General features: G+C 39.7%; 1 long non-coding RNA gene across 1 annotated transcript; it reads right to left on the reverse strand.

The window, feature by feature from the left end:
- Nucleotides 1–7,674: 7,674 nt before the first annotated feature.
- Nucleotides 7,675–21,920, reverse strand: LOC139828072 (uncharacterized). The gene is made up of 3 exons (XR_011739256.1): nucleotides 21,455–21,920; nucleotides 21,181–21,367; nucleotides 7,675–8,806 (listed from the first exon to the last, which is right to left on the reverse strand). It is a non-coding gene; the product is annotated as an uncharacterized lncRNA (long non-coding RNA).
- Between the last annotated feature and the right edge of the window lie 1,032 nt (nucleotides 21,921–22,952).

The raw sequence follows: 22,952 nt of genomic DNA on the forward strand, positions 1-22,952 counted from the left end.
AGCCATTTACCTAAATAAAATGCTGCAGCTTTAAATAAAAGTCTGCTAATTTTCATAAAACTACTTAGAAACTGAGCATGTGGGGTTTACTATAACACACATGTATCCTATTAAGAGTAAAAAGACAGGACACAGTCATTTGGAACTTGTTCCTGTATAACAAGAGTCATCTTAAAAAATAACAAAACAAAATAATCCGTATTATTTTAAAATATTAACACCGTTTCAGATATCTTAGAATGGTCTGACATATTCACAAACATCTGTTAATTCTAACATATGTTTATCAGTTCAAATACTAGAGCACCCAAGCTCAAAACAATTTTAATCCTAGTATGTGAGATGTGCTGTGAAAATCTTGTGTACCTCAATAATTTGTGGTAAAAGAAAAAAGTATTTTATGCCATATTAAGAAACATCCAGTCTCCTAAAAGATACTACAATAAAATATTGTGAAAATAGAAAAGATTCATCTAATGCTTACAATATTAAAATTAGTGTTTTGTACTGGGTAGTTTTCGCATGCACACACCCCTTTAAATACAAGAAGGAATTTTTCACCATCAATTCATACCTGAATAATATCAGTACCAACTTTTCAACATGTACAAGTGCATCAAGAATATTCATGGTATCTAGGAATACATAAGGTCATTTAACTGCTAACTTAGCATTGATGAGGAGCCAGACACTAAGGCAGCTGTGCACATCTCTGCAGTATTTTACTCTATTTTTTAAAATAGTATCTTTTTTCAATACACTCTTCATCTGAATAAGTATGTACATACATATGTATGTGTGTTTGCGTGTGTATAAAATCATGTCAATTGAAGCATACAGAATCAAAGTCCAGCAAACAATATATCATTACAAAAAAGCTGAGGTGTATTTCCTTAATGATCCCCTCCATGTGAAATTATTGAAGGCAACAGAGCTGAAAATAAACTATGTATGCTGCACAAATCAACTATTAAGACTTTTAAAAGTCCAAAACTAATAAACCTCTAGACTGCAGTTACGAACACGAATGAGCACCAGCTCTGGTAGCCAGCACAAGGGGGAGCAGTTGGGTAACATTAACAAGCTTTGTGACCACGGGGAGGTTCAGATGCAGGTTTGCAGAACCTACTCCTCAACCTCCTGCAGAGACAGCTGCTCTTCAGAAACTCTCTAAGATGCACTCGAACAAGCACCTACCAAAAAACCCGAAAGCTTGCTCCATCAAAATCACCCTCTCCACACACACGCTCCAAAACAGCTTTGCCAATTCCACCATGCCGCCTGATGTGATGTCTGCAGCTGTTACTTGAAAAGCAAAAAGAAAAAGAGTAATTTCATCTACAATCTGGTTGCTATTTTCCCCTCAGTTCCAACGCCCAAATGTTTGTGGGGAAGAGAGAACTTCCATGTAATTATTTCACTTTGGTAATACAGCAACGCTGCAAATCAAGTGAATTACAAGACATCAGAGAGTATCATGTAAGTCTTTATGTGCCCCTCCATTTAGATTCATTTGAACTGTTATAAGAAAATACTAAACGTCAGCTTTTCCTCCACCCTGAGGGACCTACTAAGTTGCAGTGCACATTGAAATATACTGAAAGGAATTTTGAAGTCATTTGCCTTGACGAACTTTTGGTGTGTTACTGACAAAAGCGATCCTCCTGCAGAAATCTGGAATTAGATCCTCAACACGAGCTTGTCACAGTTCACTGTGATGTTCTTCCAGACTAGTGCAGCTGCAGCACTTCCTGTACCCACTGTCTGGAAACCACCTTCCCTGGTACCCAGGACTGTCCACTCTTTAGAACACAGAATCCTTACAGCTTCATATTTGTGAAACACGAGATGTCAAACACAACCACCTTCCATCTCTGATTAACAATCTCTGCTGCTACAACCAAACACCATTTCAAAAAGAAAAGAAAATTAGTGTGAAAAAAGAAGTCACCTTCCACACTGAAGTACCAAATACAGACTGACTTTAAATAAATCAACCAACCAGATGTGAAGCAGTGAAGCAGCTAAAGAGTTCACTTCTAATCCAGAGCTTCAAATAATAACTGTTTTCTATGTAACAGATATACTTCACAAATGAATTTATACTGTTACCATATCTAAGTCTTCATAACAACTCTGAGAGAGAACCTGTAAAATACCAGACAGAAAAATCCTCCATCCAGCAACTACAATTACTAATACTTACTCTACTTTTCAGATAACTTTGTAAAAGAAACTCATATGTGCAAAACCCCACCCAAATTCCACAGAAGCCAGTGTGAATCCTTCCACAGAAGCCTGAAAGAGCTTCACTGACTTCATGGCACTATTCACTACACCACAGACCACAATCCATCCATTAGCATTTTGAAAGCTACTAAAATACTAAGGCTTCACGCTCAGATAGGATACAATAAATAAATTTTTTAAACCCATACCTTGTTAATTCTTACATTCAGTTTTACATAAGTTGTTTCATAAGTTGAAAGGATCCCCAACAGAGGCAAACTTTAAAACTATTACTCTGCAACACCTGGAAGCAGCTCTTATCACTGTAGAACTGCTGAAGTTAAATATCACCAGCTGAGATCATGATCATCGTTAAAAGAAATGCAAGACAACCCCTTCAGTGCAGCAGAATCTGAATTGCAGGTTCAATAAATCAGCCCGTTAGTTTAATTATAAAGAGCGTATTTATAGTGGAATCACTCCAAAAACACTACAGATGGGCCAATTAGTTACAATCTTCCCTCAGAATAAAGTGAACATAAACTGTATTCTTTACTTCTGTAGGTTACGTGAAGATTTTTATCTGGAAGAAAACCTTTTCTCATTTAAATCCACATCGTCCTTTTTTTTCTTTTTTACTTACTGCACATTGTTGTTAACCAAAGGAAAGATTTAAGGGTTTTTAACCAAAGTATCTGTTGGAAGTTCCAAGTAAAGCTTTGACAGGGCCCAGCTTGCCAAGAACTGCTCTTTTTACCAGTAAGCAAGGAAATCTATCCAGCTTTTTTTTTTTAAGAAAAAAAACCATTTCCTTTGGAATTTATTCTCTCTTCTAACGATTCTGTGTGCTCACTACCTAACACAAACACACACCTTCCCCTGAGGATGGGACTGCGGTGGTGACCAGGCCCCCAGCCAACATTTTGCCCCCTCAGGACACAGCCTCAGCCAGCCAGGTCTTCCCGGGCAGTGGTTGTGCCTCCACCCATGACACTGTTTCCCCCATCATCCACGGGTTGTTTCTCTACTGTTTCTGTGTGAAAGATCCAATGCTTTTTTCAGAAAAACCATGGCCTCCCATGGGTACGGACCTGGTGCCTGAGGCGGGAGGGGGAGCACAGGCACTGCCAGAGAGGGCTGAGAAATGGCCGGGGTAGAGAAAAGGTCTTAACCTTTGAGTGTACGTTTTAAAGAAAGGGAAAGTCTTTTTTTAGGCCTTGCATTTGACCTCCTTATGTCAGGGAAATGCTCTAACCTGAAGGACCATCCTTTTATTTTAATGGATAATTTGTTCTAAATACGTTCATCATCAGTATGACGGACTGATAGATAAATAAAATGAGCACGTACCAAACCGTTCGCGATACACTTTGATTACACAGTACCCTGTATGTTATACTGACCACTTGTTGAATCTAGTTCACACAACGATGCTGACGTCCCTCGTACACCTATGGAGAGAAAAGACCCTAGTTTTACCTAGTCTAGATGAAGAGAAGGTAGATGGTTGCCATGCTGATCCAAGACTAGTTTAGCCAACAACAAGAAGCAGATCTGCAGTACACAGTTATCTGGGGATTTTTTTTTCTCTATAAACTATGTTGTATCACAGTGAATGATTTGTACAATCTAATGAGAAAGCAGAGAGTGTATCAGAGCAAGCCTGGCTTTCATGGAAGCGTTCGCCCTGGGCAGGTTATTAAAAGGGCCTCTGGAGTGTAATCATAAAAAGAGGGATGAATTTCAAAGGTAAATCAGCACAACAAATAGCTGAGCACGAACAGCTTCATGTAACTGCCAAGAGCAGTATGGCTGGCGCTCAAAAATTCAAAAAAAGCAGAAACATGATAAGAATAGAAAGGATGTTCATTTGCAAGCAGAAGATAAGATATGGATTAAAGTTCATTCTCAGAATAGTGCAGGGAAAGATTTTTATGCTATACTAACCCCAAATCAGAAGATTTCTTACCGGGTTTTTTATGTAATAAGGTAAAGTGAAGCACAGTGCTTACTGCATGCAATGTGTGCTGCTGTGGGATGTAAATCCTGACACACTGACACTGCTGGTGATTCTGGCAGCCTGTATTCTGGGGTTGCGGTACAATTCAATTTTTATGTTCTTTATGTTTCCATCTCTGACTTTGTCTACATGGACATTAGATTTATTCATTCATTTATGTTCCTTACCTCTGACATTCAGTTTTTAGCTCTCCCTCAAGAAAAGGAAATAACCACATAAAGGAAATAACCACATGGTAACCATGTAACTAATCTCTCAAAAAAAAATTATATATATTTAATACATATATATATAAACTTTATTTTTTCATTACATACATATCATTCTGACCCATGTACATCTCGGTCAAGATATGATTATTAGTTGGTAAGTTGGAGAAGGAAAGCTTGGGAAAGGAGAAGGACTGGACAACAGGGATCAGCTCAAGGAAAGGATTCCTCACTTCATGACCAGTATGGCACACCCTGCAAAATTAAATGGGGAAGCAGCAAACAAATGGTTTTACAATGCTTGTATCACCAGCAAAACAGGGCAAGGAAAAAGGACTAGGGACAATATTAGTTAGGAAGGGACAAGCAAAGCTCTACACAGTTTTTAAGGTAAGGAAAGAATGTTGAAGCAGAACGAAAATCTACTAGAGAAATTTGTGAAACTATATGAACGTTCTTATAGACCTGGAAATGGAGCAGTCCACAAGGGTACATTCAGCCTTCAAAAGTGAACTGGGACACTCCTAAAGTGTACAGTGTGAGAATATTGAGTCCATTATTCAAAACAGCAATGAACATGAATGATCTTTAGCTTTAGGAAGCTGGCGCTGCAATTATGACTTGAGTGAAGTATTACAGGTTCACATACCGAGTCTCAGTTTCACCATCATTTTAGCTTCTTTCATGTCCTTGGGTAGTTTACTTGATATTGACAGGTCTTTCTCTTCTGTAATACAAATGTCTTGGTAATATTTCCCTTTGTCCATTCTTTGTTCACGCAGACAATAAACTCTTCTGAACAAGGACAATATCTTGCATAAAAGTGCTACAGTAATAAAAATAATGATTTCTGAGTTTTTTCATACTGTAAATTCTTGGTTTACTGAGGAGAAATATCCAGGTTTAAAAGACTTTATGACATTTTCTGAAATGTTACTATCTATGGGGTTAAACCAGAATTTGTCAGAAGTTCATTAGTCACCTTTTCAGGCTATGAAGATGTATTTGGTTAGTTGTATCCTTACTTATCCTACTGTTCCTTTCATATTTTTCTCCCACTCAGCTTCACTTCTTTTTCCATGTTGCCTCTTATAGTTTGAATAACTTCCCATCTGCCACATGCCAAATCTCCTCTAGATCCTTCCTTAAAACCCACTTCCTTCACATAGCCTATTTATGCTGATATTTTCACCAAGACATCTCCATTCATTCCCCATCTGAACTATTGTCCCATAAATCATATTTGTCTTGCTTAGATTGTCAGCACTAAACATAAAGCATGTCCCGGACGTTCTCGCAGTCATTCCCAGTCTGCTGCCACATGAATGATAGCGGGGTCTTGTATCAATTTCTGTACATTTCCCAGCAGGACAGAGCAGAAAAAATAATTCAGAGAACTTCACAAAAGCCCTCAAGGCTTTTCTGTATTACACAGCTGGGAACAAACATTTCTTCCTCCTGTGAACTACAACTCACAACATTATTAGTTAACCAAAGGTTAAATGCAAGTAACAAATGTTTGTTCCTATTACACCGGACAGTTCCTTGCACATACACAAACATCCCAGTAGATGTTTAAACATGCCTTTCTTATTGGTGCTAGAAGTTAATGTTTCAAATGACACAGTGACTGAACCTGAACAGAATGCAGAATTATTAGTCCTTAACAGTCAATAACAAGATATTAATTGCTTAAAATTTGATGAGAAAGATCTGTGAACAATTTTGAAAATGAATTTTGTCAGGTCATGTTTAGTCAACAGCTCTTTATTTCAATTGTGAAGATTAATGGTTTTTCCATTAAACGAATGCCAAAACTTTGACTCACTGGAAATAAAGCATCAGCTTAAAGAGCTACTCATTATCATTTGTTTTACAGTAAAAAATAAATTTCATGAATTAAGATATAAACCATTTTGTCACATAACAGTATGTTGGAGAAGACACAAAAGGTGACCTGTGTACAAATAGTTCATCCATCGTTGCCAAGTTCCCAACTACTGTAACGCTTGCACAGTTTACATGGAAAGGGAGAAGTTTCACTGTTGACCTAGGTTAGCTTTCCTCTCTAAAATAGAAATTATAATGCATATATTACAGAAGTCTGTTGATAACTGACTGTCATTTTCTTTATCCATAGCATGCAAAACCCTCTCCCGTGTGTTAACACCAGTGGCCTAATATCAGTCTTGGCCTGGATGCACTTCAGCGAGATCTGGGACACAACACCTCTACTCATGTGAGCAGAGATTTCTCATATGCATAGAAGTTTGCAGAATAAATCCTGACACAGGGTAAAGAGATTGCACAGGTTGTAACTACAAAGTAATGAGCATTTTTTGGCCGTACCTCTGCACCTTCAGCCTGTATTGCTGCTTATGTGAAACACACTAACAGTAGGTTCCAAGGTCACCTTCTTACCTGCAAAGACTCCATTCCCATAAGAAAGCAGCATAACTTGGTAGGTTCCAACACTTCTGGGAAATGATGAATGGAAATGGATGATGTCCAGCACCATGCAGGATAAATTCATGTTTGTTTGAAACAAAAATAAAAATCTTGCTTTGGCATCGAAAGGTCTATATTAAATATCTAAATGAGACAAGAAAAGAAAATACCAGAATGATTTTTTTCTTTTTAATATATATAACGATATTTACTGTCAGTGCTGGAGTATCAAAAAATCATGCCAGAAATTCTTGCCAATTTTGCAAGTCCTTCACTTCAAATTTTCCTTTATTTCCCAGAAAATGCTGTGGACAGCAGCTGCTATCCTGTCATATATTCAGCAGGATATAACTTATTTCATACTGCATTTAAGGCTTTATTCTTTTCTTTGCTTTGTGACACAGTGTTTTGATCAATTTTGCTCTCAGACCAGATCATTTTTTCAGACTTTTTTCTCTACAAAATATTTAGGCTAATTTTTAACCTACTGAGATCTGGAACTGGTATTCTTGGCTTTGGGGATGCTCTAAAATGGCAAAGCTGGGAAGGCACTGGCAGACGGTGCCTCTGGAAGTGGGGACAGATGTTTTGCAAAGGCTGAGAAGCAAAGGAATCTGCAGAATTCCTAAATCCCAGTGGGTTTAATGCTCCTTGCTGGCTCCAAAATACCAATACTTTAATGTGTGTCCCGTTTCCTGGATTCACTAGCACTTTGCAGACCATTCAACTTTTCACTTCTGAATATACAACCTACATATTGGGAAAAAAAAAAAAAAGAATTTTCTGAAGAAACTAATAGTGAAAAATGTTAAAGTAAAGGTAATTCAGAGCACATGTAAATAATCTGAAATGTATTTCCTCTGTAAAAGCTGATTTCTCCAAAGTTCCTAATGCTGGTTGTGATTTTGGTTCTACAATATGGAATACTTTGCAAAGGTTGTGGTTTTTCAGGTTCATCTGTGAGAGCTCACCACCTTCATTTCAACCTCTCTGGTTCTAATTCAGGAATGCACTTCAGCAAATCCATCATTTCTAAGCAGCGTGTAGACTACAGGCACACACAACGATTTTCTGAATGGGAATGTTTTCTTATAGATCATACAGCCAAATACTTCTTGTCATGCTGCACAAGAAAGAATTCTATTCAGTCTTCCCAGGGTTAACTGTTCTAGGAATACAAAAAACAGAAACAAAACCAACAACAACCAAAAAAAGCAAACAAGAAATACATGGTTTAGAAATAAAGTTGCTAGATACAACAGAAGGAACAGGTTCCTTGAACAAGAAATTTTACCTTGATGTTTTTCCAACTCAGATTGGACTTGAACAGTTGAGTAAAAAAACAGTAGTTACCTGAATGCAAACATTACAAAACTGGGAGTTAAGAATAAATTTTAAAGAGACCGCCTCAAGAAGACAGGAAGATTTCGTTAAATTACATATGCTGTTCCAATAGCCTGAGTGGTACTCGGTGAGGCTGTTTTTAGGAACACAGTTAAATCCATCTATGCTGTGTGTGAGATGGAGAGAGCCGGTGCCTGGCCCATAGAGAGGATGGTTACGATCAAGGGAGATCATGTTTACATTTCAAAAGCCTGCGTATTTTTACACAAATAACCATCATCATCATCTGATGCCGGCTCCACAGCAGACACAGTGATTCACCTCCTAATCACAGCAAAGCTTTTTAGGGTCCATGCTTCCATCTCTTTAAAGAGTAACAATACACAGATTTCAGGAAAGTTGAGGTATTGTGTGTCCACGGGGTATTGTGCCAAGCACATTGTTCATTTCTTGATTCAATAAAATCTCCTTTGTTGAAGTTACTCAAAATTGCCCCAGGATTTCCAGTCTGCTAGTAAAGTTCAGAGCTGTTATCCCAGCAGTCTCTTCTGGCTGGCTGCATGACATAGAAAATATTTCTTGTAACTGATTAGCAATAGATTGTTTTTGTAACAGTGTGTTTCTGTACATATGCCCTCCTCCAATATCCCTTCCCTATTCCCAGGACAGAGACACCAACTCAGTAGTCACAGACTGCTATATTACATCAGAGCGCCTCATTAAATCACTGCAGACACAATTATCTTTTGTATCCATCAAACCATGAAAGGTTACCTGAGTTACTAAAAAATTCCAGGCGTGTCTTCCTAATAAACAACAGTATAGTGATTAATTGCTAAAAGAATCTGGTGCTTTAGGAGTAGCTTTTATTTGGAAAGTTTAACATACTCATTCACCAGACAACTGAACTCTCCACTTCTCACTTTCTCAGGTCACCTGCAAGTACTAAAGATTTATGTGAGCAAGAAATATTGTTACTTTTTAACATGGCGATGTTTTTTTAAGCAACATATCTCAGATAGAGATTTAGCCCATGATGCATACAAAGAAAGAGACTTTGCCTTGAGAGGATTTGGTATGAACTGGGTCACAAAGGCAATTAAAAGTCATAAACCAGATGTATTATGTCTGTTCTATCCTTTTCGTTTGTGTCAACGGGTGAAATCGTAGCATGGTACGCCCTGGTTCATTTTGTCATTCTAAAGCTAGAAATGATGTAAACAAAAAAGCAGCTCTCTTATTTTTTTTCAGTACTGTGAGAGATAGTCATTTTATTCCACTTAAATCAATGATAAATTCAAAGCTGAAAATGCATGTGTATTTTTTAAATACTGTAGCCCAGATTTGCTTTAATTGTGATTAATTTGTTTTCTTCTATATCCCATGGTATCTAAACATAGGATTAAACATATGTAAATAAATCACATCCTTAACACTGTGTTTTCGTTCACCTGTAGAATCCTTCATAAGAATTACTGTTTCATTTAAATTACACACTGCAACCTTAATGCGACTGAGCTGGGCTGAATGTGCTTTCTGCTTCCATGGAAAATCAGTTTAAACACAGGGAAATAAGTAAATCATGTATGTGGTTGCTCAGTAAGGAGTTACTCAAGTTAATTATATATCTGTTGGTTTTGGCAAATAACTAATGCTACAATATTTACTTTAATAAGCTGAAGTAAGCTCTGGGCCTCTTTAAAATCTCACTCTCTAGAGTACAAAAACTGTAAACACTGCAGAATGAGGATTCCACTTGAAAATCAATTCTTATTTGCCAAACTTCCTGCAAATGCAGGAGGATTTGCTATTCTCAGAATCTTGGTAGGTAACTGCTGGGAAAACTGGTGCAATATCTTGGTGGCACTGAGCAGCTGGTACTGGAGTGTCATTCCTACATAAATACCACCTGTCAGAGCCCACCCATTATGGGGCAGTAAGTGCCCCTTTGGCCTCTTTACTATCTAATAGCAAAAAAGTTCACCTTCATTAACTACCCAGTTCTTCCTTCAATTTGCATTGTTTGGGTCATGTTTGTGCTCTCATCTTCACCTGTGGAACACTCAGACTCATGCCTGATCCAGTTATCTGCATTTTTTCTGGGGTGGGGAATGCCATATGATGTCTCTAAATATCTTACTTTCCATAGCCAGACAGAAACGTGCCTGTAATTTGCTTTATACTGCCAATACTTTTTTGCGAGAGGAAATTGTTCGGGCACTGGAAGTTATTTATTTTCTACTATATTTTATTAAGTTGTTTCCTGTTTTTCTTCCTGTTCCTTTGCTCTGTCTAATTTGGCAGATTGATTTTCTTCTTACACTTTCCTTCCTCTTAGTTTGTTCTCCCATTCCTACTCAACATCTACTTGTCCAAATCTTCTGGACATCAGTTGAATCTTAGAAAGCAGACCTGGCCAAGTATTTCATTGTTTAAAATGTAGATAAAGCTTTCCAGTGAATTTAAGCCTTCAGGCTTGACATATGAGTTACATCCAAATCTAGAAAACAGTCATTTCCTCTGTGATTTTTTTCTGCATATATATTTTTCCTTCTATTTTATTTTCCCCAACATACGCTAGCTCCCGCTTTATCTTGTTCCTGTTCCCAGTAAAGTCAGACTGCCCCAGTTCTTCTCCTTCCTATTTTAGCATGTTCCCAAAGACCCAGGCACCTCAGTGTTCTTTTGACATTTAGACTGGTACTGGTGGAGAGCAAAAGCGCTGGGAAATAACAACATTCCTGGTACCACCTGATGAGTGCTGGGCAGAACAAGACATTTGTTTGAGGTTAGATGAGCTTACCTGGCTTAAGACCCTTGTTGCTGAACACATTCGCCTTCCTTCTCTGTCAATCTCAGTAAAGTATAATTATGCTAAATACATTTACTTACAGGTGAGTACAATACCCATCTTTGGGTTCCAGCTCTATCTCTGTTCTATACTGCATATTTTACTGTTGTGTTAGGAAGTAAAAATTGCTCACTGCACGACAAAAGTTAACCAGATTTCTCTGAAAGTGAATTTTCCAATCTACTAGCTCACAGATTTCTGGTGAAATGCACTATGCTTCAGGAAACGAGTCCCTCTAAAGTTATGTGCCCCTCTAGACCGAGATAAATTGAACAACATTAGATGCATCTATACCTTGGGAAAAGAGATCATTAAGTTCAACTCACAGAGAAATAGCCCCAAGGGATCTTGAGCTTATTCAGGCTAGCCAAAGGCCATGGCCAGCACAGCAAAAATTCCAAAATTTGACATAGTTAAGCTATTAATTTGAATTGCCAAATAGTCTTTAGACATATTGTTACAGAGCCCTGCAGTGGAATTGCTCGGTGGTTAATTTTACTCCTCAGCTGCATCAACACATGTTCAAGGAAGGCAGAAGTGTTGTTTTATTCCTGCAGCACTTTATGATTTCACTCTAAAGAAAAAGCAATTGGATTTGTCTTTATTTTTAACAAAGGCATTACTTTTGTTGTAACTCTTCAAAATAAAGAAAACTGTTACAGCACGCTGTTGATCCACTTCAATAGCACGTAAAGCAATTGAAGACAAGACACTTACCAAAATCTTATCTTTACAAAACCCAAATGAGGAAAACTCATTTATTTCAATTAGATATTTAAAAGTAACTGTGCACAAGCCATGAACACTGGAGAGGGAAACTCCTAACATTGCTTTCCTAATCAGTTTCTAAAATGCTATCTAAGTTTCAGCGTTTGTTAACTAAGCACAAATTTGATAGCACTGAGAGGAAGCAATACACTCAAAAGAGATTACAGAGACAAGAATATGCTGATACTAAAGGCGGTGAAAAAATATTTTTAATGCCAAGAAAGAAAAAAAACTTGGGGTATGACCTGGAAATTTGAACACTTCAAGAACAAGGGTTCAGCATTTTTTTATTTTTCATTTTTGGCACACTCTGTTCACTCCAATTTACTGCTCATGTGTTTGGACACAGATTCGACTGTCTCCTGTATCCAAGGATAATGACCTACTGCTCCAATGATTTAGTAAACCTCAACTCTATGCAGCCACTCAATCAGTGATGGGCTAATCCCTTAATGGCCATTTGTGTCTTTCCAATGCGTCCTAAGGAGTTCTGCAACACTCCGATTCTGCTGCTCAGAATTATGTGCACTTCTTCCACCCTCGTTATCTTATCAGGTAGCTAATTCCCACAAATGATCATGCAGTTTCAAGTTTAAGATGAAATTGCAATTGAATCATAAATTTGTCACTCTCCAGACAGCTGCTAAGTCAGTAAAACCTTGATCAAGTGGGGATTAGTCACTGCATTGAACAATTAAGACCTGTGAGTGCATCTGGTCCTTTGTCAGAGACATGTTTATTGATAAAAAAAATAGTTTATGTAGAGATTTAAAACGTTATTAATTCTTAAGTGGGGCATAATCCTTTAGCTAGTATATGGTGACACAGCTAACTATCCCACTAACGTCCTGTTCTGCTCAATTAACTATTTAAACAGAATTAATCTTTTGAATTAATGATGGTTGCAAGCCTTTACAAATTACCAGAGCAGAGTGCAGCAAGAGATGTCATTTACAAAAATTGTTTGCTTCCATGGCTTTATTTTAGTCTGTAAAGGCCTTTCAGATCACCACCTACTTGCATTTTTATTAAAATGTTCATATAGATTAAGCAATATATTTGCTACACAATAAAAACATGTTTCCTGCAGAGAACTGACATACATGCACATCTCTGAGCCCTGTTTTGAAAAAAGTAAGGCACAATGGGAAACTGGAGTGCTATTTTGCGCTGGCCCTTACATAATGGAAACAAATAAAGGAGATAAGCACTTCCCTCAAGTTAGTGACCCCTATCCAAAGTTTTCTTTAGTAGAGATTTTTCCAATTGTATCACGTATCCATGTTTTAGCATAATCTATTTTTGTTTATTATAGGAAGCAGTGGATCCCTGAAATGTGAAATGTCACTGTTTCATGCCTCTACATCTTATACCTTGCATATTATAAAGATCGAGATAGTTTCTTAACTACAGGTATAGACGAATTGAATTTCTGTCTACTTCTGTTCTTCAGTTATGGACCTTTCGTTGTGTTGACAACCAGCTGTGAAGAGCTCAGCACAGACCAAAAGCCTCATTTCAGGCATGCTCATAACACAGCAGTGATTTTTGTTCCTCGTTTTTATGATTGAGACTTCAACTAGGAAATTACAACTAAGCCCTTTAACGTACAATTAACTAATGATCCCAGGAGTATGTGCAGCCTTGTTACCTGACAAATTCATTTGCTGCAGCCCAAATGTCTCATTCCATGGTGCTGAGTACAAGTCTTCTTTTTTAAGCAGATCTGTCCCTTTCAATCCCTTTGCTTTTCTCACAAGATACTGAAACAAAACATTCAGTTTGGGGTTTGAGAGGAACATTTTGTTCAACTTGACATTGCAGTTTTCAGCATTTTGTTTCCAACAAACAAACAAACAAACCCAAAAGATTAAATGTAGATTTGGCCCAATGAAACCAAAACTTAGGATTGATACCTAAGCTTGGCTTCCCATTTGAAAAATCAATTCATATCCATAATTAACTTAGCAACATGCTTTCTACTGCAACAATTCAGAGTTCAAAGCTGCATCAATACAATAGCAATGTATTCACTCCACACAAGAAACTAAGATGAAATAATGTTATGGAGGAAATTAGTACCTCCTTATGGTAACATAGCAGTGATATTTTTCCTTTTACAGTTGCACTGAGCAGCACCAGATGCAATAGCACATGCAATAAGCAATCATCATAATGTTCAGCTATGTTAAGTGTTCACAGAGCTCAGCGGGAAACGAAGATATATATAATTTCAGAAGTGCATAATTACATTCTGCATATTTAAAACACTCTTTATCCACAACTTGTTACCAACTCTGTGCCTGGTGCAGATTCTAAGTAAAGCGTAGAATGAAACCAACTATGGTTGAAAAAGTTTTCAGGGAACAGTTCAGTCAGGTAACCTCCAGTATAAACATTGGCTGGATTTAGCACTGGGATATGGTGAAAAACTTCAAGTCTAAATTAACCATCTTCTTGGTTTTTGAGCAGAAAAGTTCACGAGAGTCCCACCCAATTCACAGACACATTTCCTCAGTCCATCTCACACTAGGAGGCCTCAAACACCAATTTCAATGGCTCACTCATGCAAGCCCAATTTAGGTCTCAAAAATACCTTTTGCAGAATCCCTTGGTTGCTCAATTCTCACTCCACTACAGGCTACAGCACACAGGAGAGCCCATTTTAGTCATTGTTGAGTCCAAGGTAACAAATGACAACAACTACAGCATTCAGAAGTGGCCCTGTCCCTCAGGATGGCTCAGCATCAGGGCTTTGCTCCATGCAGCATTACCACTGGTTACATGGGTGTTTGGGGCTGAGCCACCTACACATGCTCAATTTGGAGGGTTTTAATTTGTATTTGCTGTGGCAAATTCTCCCTCAGCATCACACCCTGTGTTCTTCATCAAATCACAGCTGAGGGGCCTCTCACTCAAGGAACGGAGCCCAAATTCTTCTGACAACCAGACTGGATCAGGGTGCTCCATGTCACAAAGCAGGCAGAACTAGCCCTGCACTGGCCATCGCTTTGCCATGCCTCTCAGAAGAATAATTTTGTAAATACTCTAAATTCCTACTCTCATGGGTCACAGTCATTTCATTTTGCCCTTGCCTGTGGCTGATTAATGCAAATTGCACTTCACGCCAGTCAGCTCAAGTGATCTGCACAACGCACAGAAATCCAGAGTTTCCACTAGAAGGCAAAATTGTTTTCACCAGTTACTAGTGTTTTCAGAAAAGATCAGAATTCTAAATGCACTGATATCAAAGAAAACTAAAAAATTTGGTTGCAATAATCTTTGATTTAAAAGTACAATTGAAAAATCCTGCTGGGTCACTTATAATTTTTTTTCTGAGTTTAGTAGATGTCTGAATAAATATATTTAAAGTGAAAAACAACAACCCTGCTGTTAAAGATGGATCTCTGCAAAAAGAGCCAGGAATGCACTGAGCTATTTCCAGCAAACGGCCAAGTTAAACAACACACGATTACAAAATTTCCCCTGACTAAAAACAATGTTGTACATTTCATGACTTTTCACTACATTGCTCCTGCAGTGAGTTCATGTTTTGGGCCAATATATCAACGGGGTCTCAAGATTAATTCACCCATCTTCTAATATTCAACATTCATTCCAGGCAGAGAGGGGAAGCTCAAACGAACAAACAAACCAACCACCTGGCCTAGGTTTCTCTGTCACCTGAAATTTTATTCTACTTAAATAACATATCAACCTGTTAGTGATAAAGGCAGAATCATGTATCAGAGATACTGGAATCCAGCTGAACTACATGATATATAGAATATAACCCCAACATGTAGACCTTCCTGCAGCCTTGATATCAGTGTGACAGAACATCAACTCTATACTCACGTGGAATAAAGAGTGTACTATATTTGAAATAATCAATGGGTTTTGAACTTACTCCAAAAATGTTTGGTCAGGTAGAAATCTTACTCCTATTGACTGCAGGAACATGGGGCTTTTTCCTCATTTTGAAGAGTTTAAGATTGCAGATTCAGCAGAGGCTTATACTATTCGAAGCGTGTCACATTATATTACATTTATTAACAAGGGAGATTAATGTTTTAACTGGCTGGTCTCAAAATTCATGCTTAATTGGGAAATACAGTCTTTACTGTTTTTTGGTTCCCTATAGTACCCATTTCCAATAAATACTCCACTGCCATTAGAAATTACATTGCGTAAGTCTCTATTAAACAAAATGTTTCAAGATGTAAAATCTTAAAAAGAACAGTGTATGTTCTGCTGAGGCCATCCCCTAACAATTGGGTTGGGTCAGTCCAACTTTTTAATATGATCTTAGATATCTAGTCTGTACAAAACTTTTTGTAATAATTATGTGAAACAAAATAACACATCAAAGGAAAAAAGGTGAACTATAGAGGCTCTTCACTAAGAAAAATTAACTTTCTTTTCCTCTTTGATATTCTTTAATGAAGAATTTTAGCTCCATCTGAAATGTTCAAGAAAGTATTTGTACTCTAGGCAAACGTAACCTATTTATTTATGAGGTTTCAAATGTTGTGGTTCCAAAACAAGTATCGCTGAAGAGCTAAACAACATTACCAAGGTATCAGCTGCTTTATGTTTGTCATTGTGGGTATGGACTATTCTACTTTTAGTTGACTGTCTTTAATTTAGCCCAAGCTCGTAATAAAACATTTGGCTGGATGATCAGTGATTTATGTGAAGGGAGCCCAGGTACCTCAGTTCAGCTTCTAGCGGCTGCGTTCTCCACAGACACAGCCCCAAAATCCAAGGACTGGGAGGGCAGGAGGAACAACCTGTTGCCTCCCCACAGGTGCAGGTCTGAGACTCTCCAGTTTGGATCTGAAATACAGTGGTAAGGTCTGAAGAGAAAAATCACAGAATCACAGAGTGATTTGGATTGGAAGGGACCTCTGGAGATCATCCAGCTCAACCCACCTGCTAAAGCAGGTTCACCAGAGCAGATCACACAGGATCATGTCTGGGTGGGTTTGAATGTCTCCAGGAAGGAGACTCCACAGCCTCTCTGGGCAGCCTGGTCCAGGGCTCTCGCACCTCAAAGTAAAGAAGAGTCTCCTCATATTCACATGGAACTTCCTGTGCTTCAGCCTGCACCTGCTGCCCCTCATCTTGTCATTGGGCACCACTGAAAGGAGCCTGGTTCATCCTCTTGACATCCACCCTTCAGATATTTATAAGCATTGACAAGATCCCCTCTCAGCTTCTCTTCTCCAGGCTCAACAGCCCCAGCTGTCTCAGGCTTTCCTCACAAGAAAGATGCTCCAGACTCCTGATCGTCTTTGTAGCCCACTGCTGGACTCTCTTCAGTAATTCCTTGTCCTTCTTAAACTGGGGAGCCCAGAACTGGACACAAAACTACACAGTTGCTGCCTAATCTCTCCGTGTAGCTACAAGCAAGGCTCTGTCACTTGGGGCAGGAATATTTCCCCACCAGTGCACTTATTCACTTTTTGCCTTTAGTAGTGAATGATTTGTTAAGAATACAATGGAAATGTCTTAGGTGTGTGATTCAGCTTCAGAAAAAAAAAGGGCAGATTCTAAAGACTTAACTGTTAGACCTGTGTGTGGTAGATGAGAACTAAGGGGTTAACAAAACTAATTGTGAGCAGCCATCAAGTGGCAGAGAGTAGCAAACATATTGGACACAAACAGGTGATAAAAGCCGATAAGAGAGATGACAAAATTAAGAAAATAAAGAACACTGTTATAAAGATTTATAGATCAGCTAAAGTAGAGCAAAATAAATGATAACAAACACTGATAAAAAAGAAATGGGGCATCAGCCATATAAACATGCAGGAAACTTCAATGCTTCTGTATAGTACTATGACACTGCTTTGTTTACACCAGCATTGACCTTTTGCTCCCAAAGAAGTTTATTAACCATCTTGGTCTTTCTTTGTGTTGCTTTACTCATCAAGAGAAAGTTGTACAGGGTTGATTCTGATGAATGGCTTTCTCAGAAAGTCAAGTTATCCTTGACTAGATGCAGATGGCCTAGTAAAAAATGAATGCTGCCAGCAGACATTGTCTTTATCAGTAGTAAAAGTTCAGCAGGGACTAGACTTCCTCATCTCTGGCCAGAGAAACCCAGCCTTCTGTTTCAGCACCGTATCACATATTGTCCTAATGAATTCTTGTAACACACTGCAGCCCAGATAAATATGCTTATATTAATGTTTTTTGGCAGTCTGGGGCATGGTACAGAATTGACACGAGTGTTTGGATTCTGCCTGCAGCAGACACTAGGAATTTATACAGCTTAGAAATATTAGACTGTTGTTAGGTTGTTTGTCCTGTGTGACGACCTTCAGTATTGCAAGCTGCAGTTTGTCCTTCCTGCAGGGGCAGCCGCAGCAACCCCACTCCGGGGGAGGGAGCAGCTCCATCGCTAGAGGGGCTCATTCATTCCACAATAGTGCCAGAATTAATTTGAGATTTGTATTTCAGGTGGTCCAGTGGGCTCTCACCAGGGCAATATGCATTGCAGGCCATTCAAATCCTGTTGCCACGTGACCTTTCCTTTCTTTGATTCTCTATAAATTCTTCCTTCTAGCAACACAAACAGGCATCTCCACACTTCCGAGGTGCTGAGCAGTGAGTGATCAACAACATACCTCTCTTCTGAGCGTGAAGCACGGTCCTAGTCACCCCAAAGGACAGTAGAAGCTTGGCCTTTGAAACCACATGTTTGAAAGTCTCTAATTCTCTATAGCTACCCAAAGCCATGTGAATAAATGCTGTGGTCACAATAACAGCACAATAACCAGCTCAGCCTACAGAACTGCATTTTGAGTTGTATTACATGACAGTCTCCAGCTCTGACTGCTCCTGCTTTGTAAATCCTGGAACCTTCTGTTGCAAGTTGGGCAATTCATCCAGCAGCAGCAGGCAACGTGTCCCCAGAACTGTGGGTGTCCTGCAAGCAGGGAAGCCCTCCAGGCTGAGCCGTCTAGCGGCTGGGAGAGAAATAGCTCTCCTGCTCTAAATACACATCTTTGTTGGGCTGGAGCACTTGCCATGCAGCAGATAAAAACCTCTTTATTTGGCTTTACAATGTACCTTCGTTGCGCAGTTAGACTGATAACTTAACCTAAAAACCTCAGCGATACGGTTAAAAATGTCAGAGACCTTCCTGGGAGGAAATATTAAGCAGACATGATTATTGTATGAGTATAGCACATGCACCAGGACACACTGTTGCCCAGGAAACTCTGGGGCAGGAGTTTTTCCGGGCAATGAGGTTACATTTTTTTTTTAGCTATGTTTTTCAACATTTCATTCAAATGAATGAGAGTGCTGGGACATGACTCAGATGAGAATGAGCCATAAAAAGAAACAGCCTGAGAATAAATACGGATGCATTTCTCTCCTGTACCTCCATGCCAAAGTGTCTCAGTGCCCTGTGTTTTTTCATAACCCCTTGCACCAAAAGGGCTTTTTTGATGCTGGGGAAGGGCAATTAGTTTTGTATTAGATTTATCACCTAGTCATTCAAGTCAGGATGATCAGCCAGGTCTTTCCATGACAGCTCAGCTTATTTTTGCAGATTAAGATCTTGGTTCTGCCAGAGTTCATCAGAATATAACGGGTCTGATTCACATAAAAAAACAGTGATGCCATTAAATTATTTTTATACCTAGGGGATAGGCACTTAGTCATCAGGAATAGAAAAGCCCTGCCTGGGACTATACTTTCTCATTCAAGATTTTCAATGCCTTTAAACACTTGTCTTTTAAAGCCTTATCTGGGGTTTGCAACCTCTTCAGGGCAGAGTCTTCTTCTACTCAGTGTTTCCACAGCACCTGCCACAATATCTGTCCATGTTACATGTGGCTTCCAGGAGCACACCTTCTTTCAGCCCATCCTCACTGCTCAGAGTGCTTTGAGGTGTCAAAGCTAACATTTTTAGCAGCACAAGGTGGCATTTGTGTTTGGATTGCAATCTATATAGAAAACTGCACTTTATTGGATGCTCTAGCTTATTTCCAGAGGCCATGTTGGTCCTGGTTCCCTCACCACCATCAGTTAAGAACTGTACTGTCCTGATGGAGCCACGTCTGCTCATCAGTGCAGAGACAGCTCAACACAGCACTTAAAACCAGGCTTCATCACGCTGCTATTTGAAGCCACGGAAGTTCTGCCAGCTTTTTTTATGGGAATCGACGCAGGCCGTGCAGACAACGTGAAAGTATGCACAGCTTTGTACAACCAGAGAAGAACACAACCTTTGTCTTTGCCTCGTTTGAATCATATTCTAGCCAACCCTGTTCTTTCCTATTTCACAAGTGGTCTTTCATGACAAATGCAAAAAAACAAACAAACAAACAAAACAGTGTTTTCTTCCTGGGTTGGTTTTTTTTTTTTGAGGGGGTGTCTCTTTCTGTGCTTTGCATTGTTAACTTGCAAGAGGACAAGCAGCTTGGGTAGAAGTTCTTCAACAACCTGGTTATCAGCAAGTCTGTCAGGGCACCTCACCGGTGAAACCAAGGGCAGCACTTACAACCCGTGCATCTGTGAGCACACCCGCTTCTGTCTGCCAGGCTCGTCCTCCTTCCAAACCCCCTGGCAGTTTCCCTTTGTCCCCCATAGGGCGCTGCCGACAGCCCCATGAGTCTCCCCCAACAAGAGCTGCTCTGCTCCTCTCCCAAGCAGCCGGGGCTCGGAGCACTTGGGGGCTATTGGCCCACCGTGCCTGTCCTCTGGGTTTATCTCAGCTCTACCCCTGGTTTTGTCACTGTATCCTTCAATCCCCTCTCTCCCCATAAAAGTGTCTAGCTGTCTCTTAAACTCACTTTACCATTTGCTGCTTTGACCTCACTTGGCAACTTATCCTTGTGTTTATTATTTGAGGTGGAATAGTTCTGGCTACATTCCTGGTTTTACTCTTAATTGTCTAATTTTTAGAATGGTGTCAGTGGGGTTGGGATGTGGGTTTGGGGCTTTTTTTTAAACTCATCACTGTTGTGACCAGGTCTTCTGTTTCATTAGGGTCCTTTGTGTCACCAGGACTTACAATAGCTAAAAGAATCCTAATGAATCTTTTATTGGACCTTCCCAAATATTGCAGCTTGGCTTTCTTGTCCATTAGTGTAATTCTGAACTGCACACACTGCCTTTAATTACCTTTTTGTTAACTGGAGGGGAAGAAGGGGAGAGGATGATTTTCCCCAGGCAAGGAGGAGTTCCCCAGCTGAAAAGCTGAGTGATTCCCCCTGCCCCACGGGGAAGGTACAAAGAGGGCTGAAGCAGGACTGAGCAGCAGAACTTCTGCATGTCCCCTGGCCACGTACCTCTGGTTGCCTTGGTGCACCCACCTCACGCCAGGTCCAGGCTGCTCCAAACTGTAGGGCTGCCGGCACTTTCTCAGAGCCCCTCAATCCACTCCAGAGCCCCGCTAGGCTTTTGAAGAAGGTGCTGGTGGCAGCTTGCTTAACCATATTGGATTTGCTGTCAGGTCGCATTGATGACGGGAAAAGACTGCACAGGACAGGTGGGTGACAGGGTTTTCTCAGTGCCTGTCCAGGGAAAGGGAAGGAGGAAGAAACGCTGGTTTAAAGCACCTACCTGCATCTTCAGGAATGGTTCCCACTTGTTGTAAGGCTGGTTGATGGAGCAGTGAAATGAATCCTACTGACATCCTGAAACAGATAGGCCTGGTTGGAGTGGCTTCTGAAATGAACTCACCTAACTCATCATGGAAGGAGAAGCAAAAAGCTGCTTCTGTGCAAGTCCCCCCACCCCTTACAGGAATCGGCACCTGTCTGAAGGATGGACTGAGTGCCTTCGGCTCGGTTGCTTAACTGCAGCAAAACAACATCTTTGTACCTCTTGTTTAGCCTATACACTCGCACCCTTAAATAATACGACATGCACCAAAAGTATGATCATATGGTTACAATTTAAGCATGTTAGCTCTCATGTTTTCCTGAAGGAGAAGGGGCACTTTGCTGGATTCACCTACCTTTAAAAAATTGGTGCAAGTGAACCCTTGAATCTCAGCTGACACCATCAGAGAGGGAAAAGATCACGTTCCCTTTCCTACTCAACACATTTTGTACATCATGAAGCAACATGAAAAAGTAGAAGTGTTATCCATGTAATTAACATTCTCCATTCTGGAGGGCTGGGGATGCTACAGGACAGGAAAAGTATGCCAGTCACAGTAAGACATTAACCATCAGCCAAAACAACATCGGTCACTATTTTCAGTTTGAGAACAGAGGGCAGAGGCATAAAAGATTTGCTCAATTAATCGTGGGATTGAAAATTTTCCAGAGAGCTAAGGATACTTGTAAGATATAATAGAGCGCAGCCCCCTCATCTTTCATATGGAGGTCAAGCTCACAGAAACTCAGCCTGCTGAGCACTTTCTGCTTGCCACAAAATGAGGAATTGCACGCTGCAAGAACCAGCATCTGGGGGCTGCTTCTGAGAAATTCATGTAGCAAAGCACTTCAATAAAGGTGGCTTACCTTGCTGATATAATCCTGAAAACAGGGAAATGAAAGAGAGAGACATAAAATGTCTCCCATGACAAAGACTGTAAAATAACAAGGAATAAAAAATAATTTTTAAAAAATCATGAACATTTACCATCGTCTTCACTGAGCTCAGGGGGTTGGGGGACGCAACGAGCATCAAACATCAGAGTAGCAATAAGTACTTTCCTTGAAAGAGTGGTGATGGCAGAAGCAAAATGACATGCTCTGTCACTCACCCACCCACGCTCCGTGCTTTGTAGCCATCTACCATTCTTATTTGACATGCAATTCACTGTGGCTATAGTTGTTTACAGGTCACTAGAAGTCTGGCCTGCGCTGCAGTGGAGTCTTGGTTGTATTTCACAGAAGATAGTTTTATTTATATTTGGCTAACGCAGGCACAACTGGAGGCTGATTTTTCTTTCTTTGGCTTTCAGTATAAACACTCGTGGCAGCTCTCTATTTTGGGTGCAGGCTGAAAAACAGACTGTTTTGTAGTTGCAGAAGACTGCTGGGTAAATCAAAGGACATTGTTACTGCAACTGAACTTTTCTCTCAAGAAAGCAGGAGGAGTTGCTTTA

Source organism: Patagioenas fasciata, chromosome 5 (genome assembly GCF_037038585.1).
Source record: "Patagioenas fasciata isolate bPatFas1 chromosome 5, bPatFas1.hap1, whole genome shotgun sequence".
Taxonomy (NCBI): Eukaryota; Metazoa; Chordata; class Aves; order Columbiformes; family Columbidae; genus Patagioenas; species Patagioenas fasciata.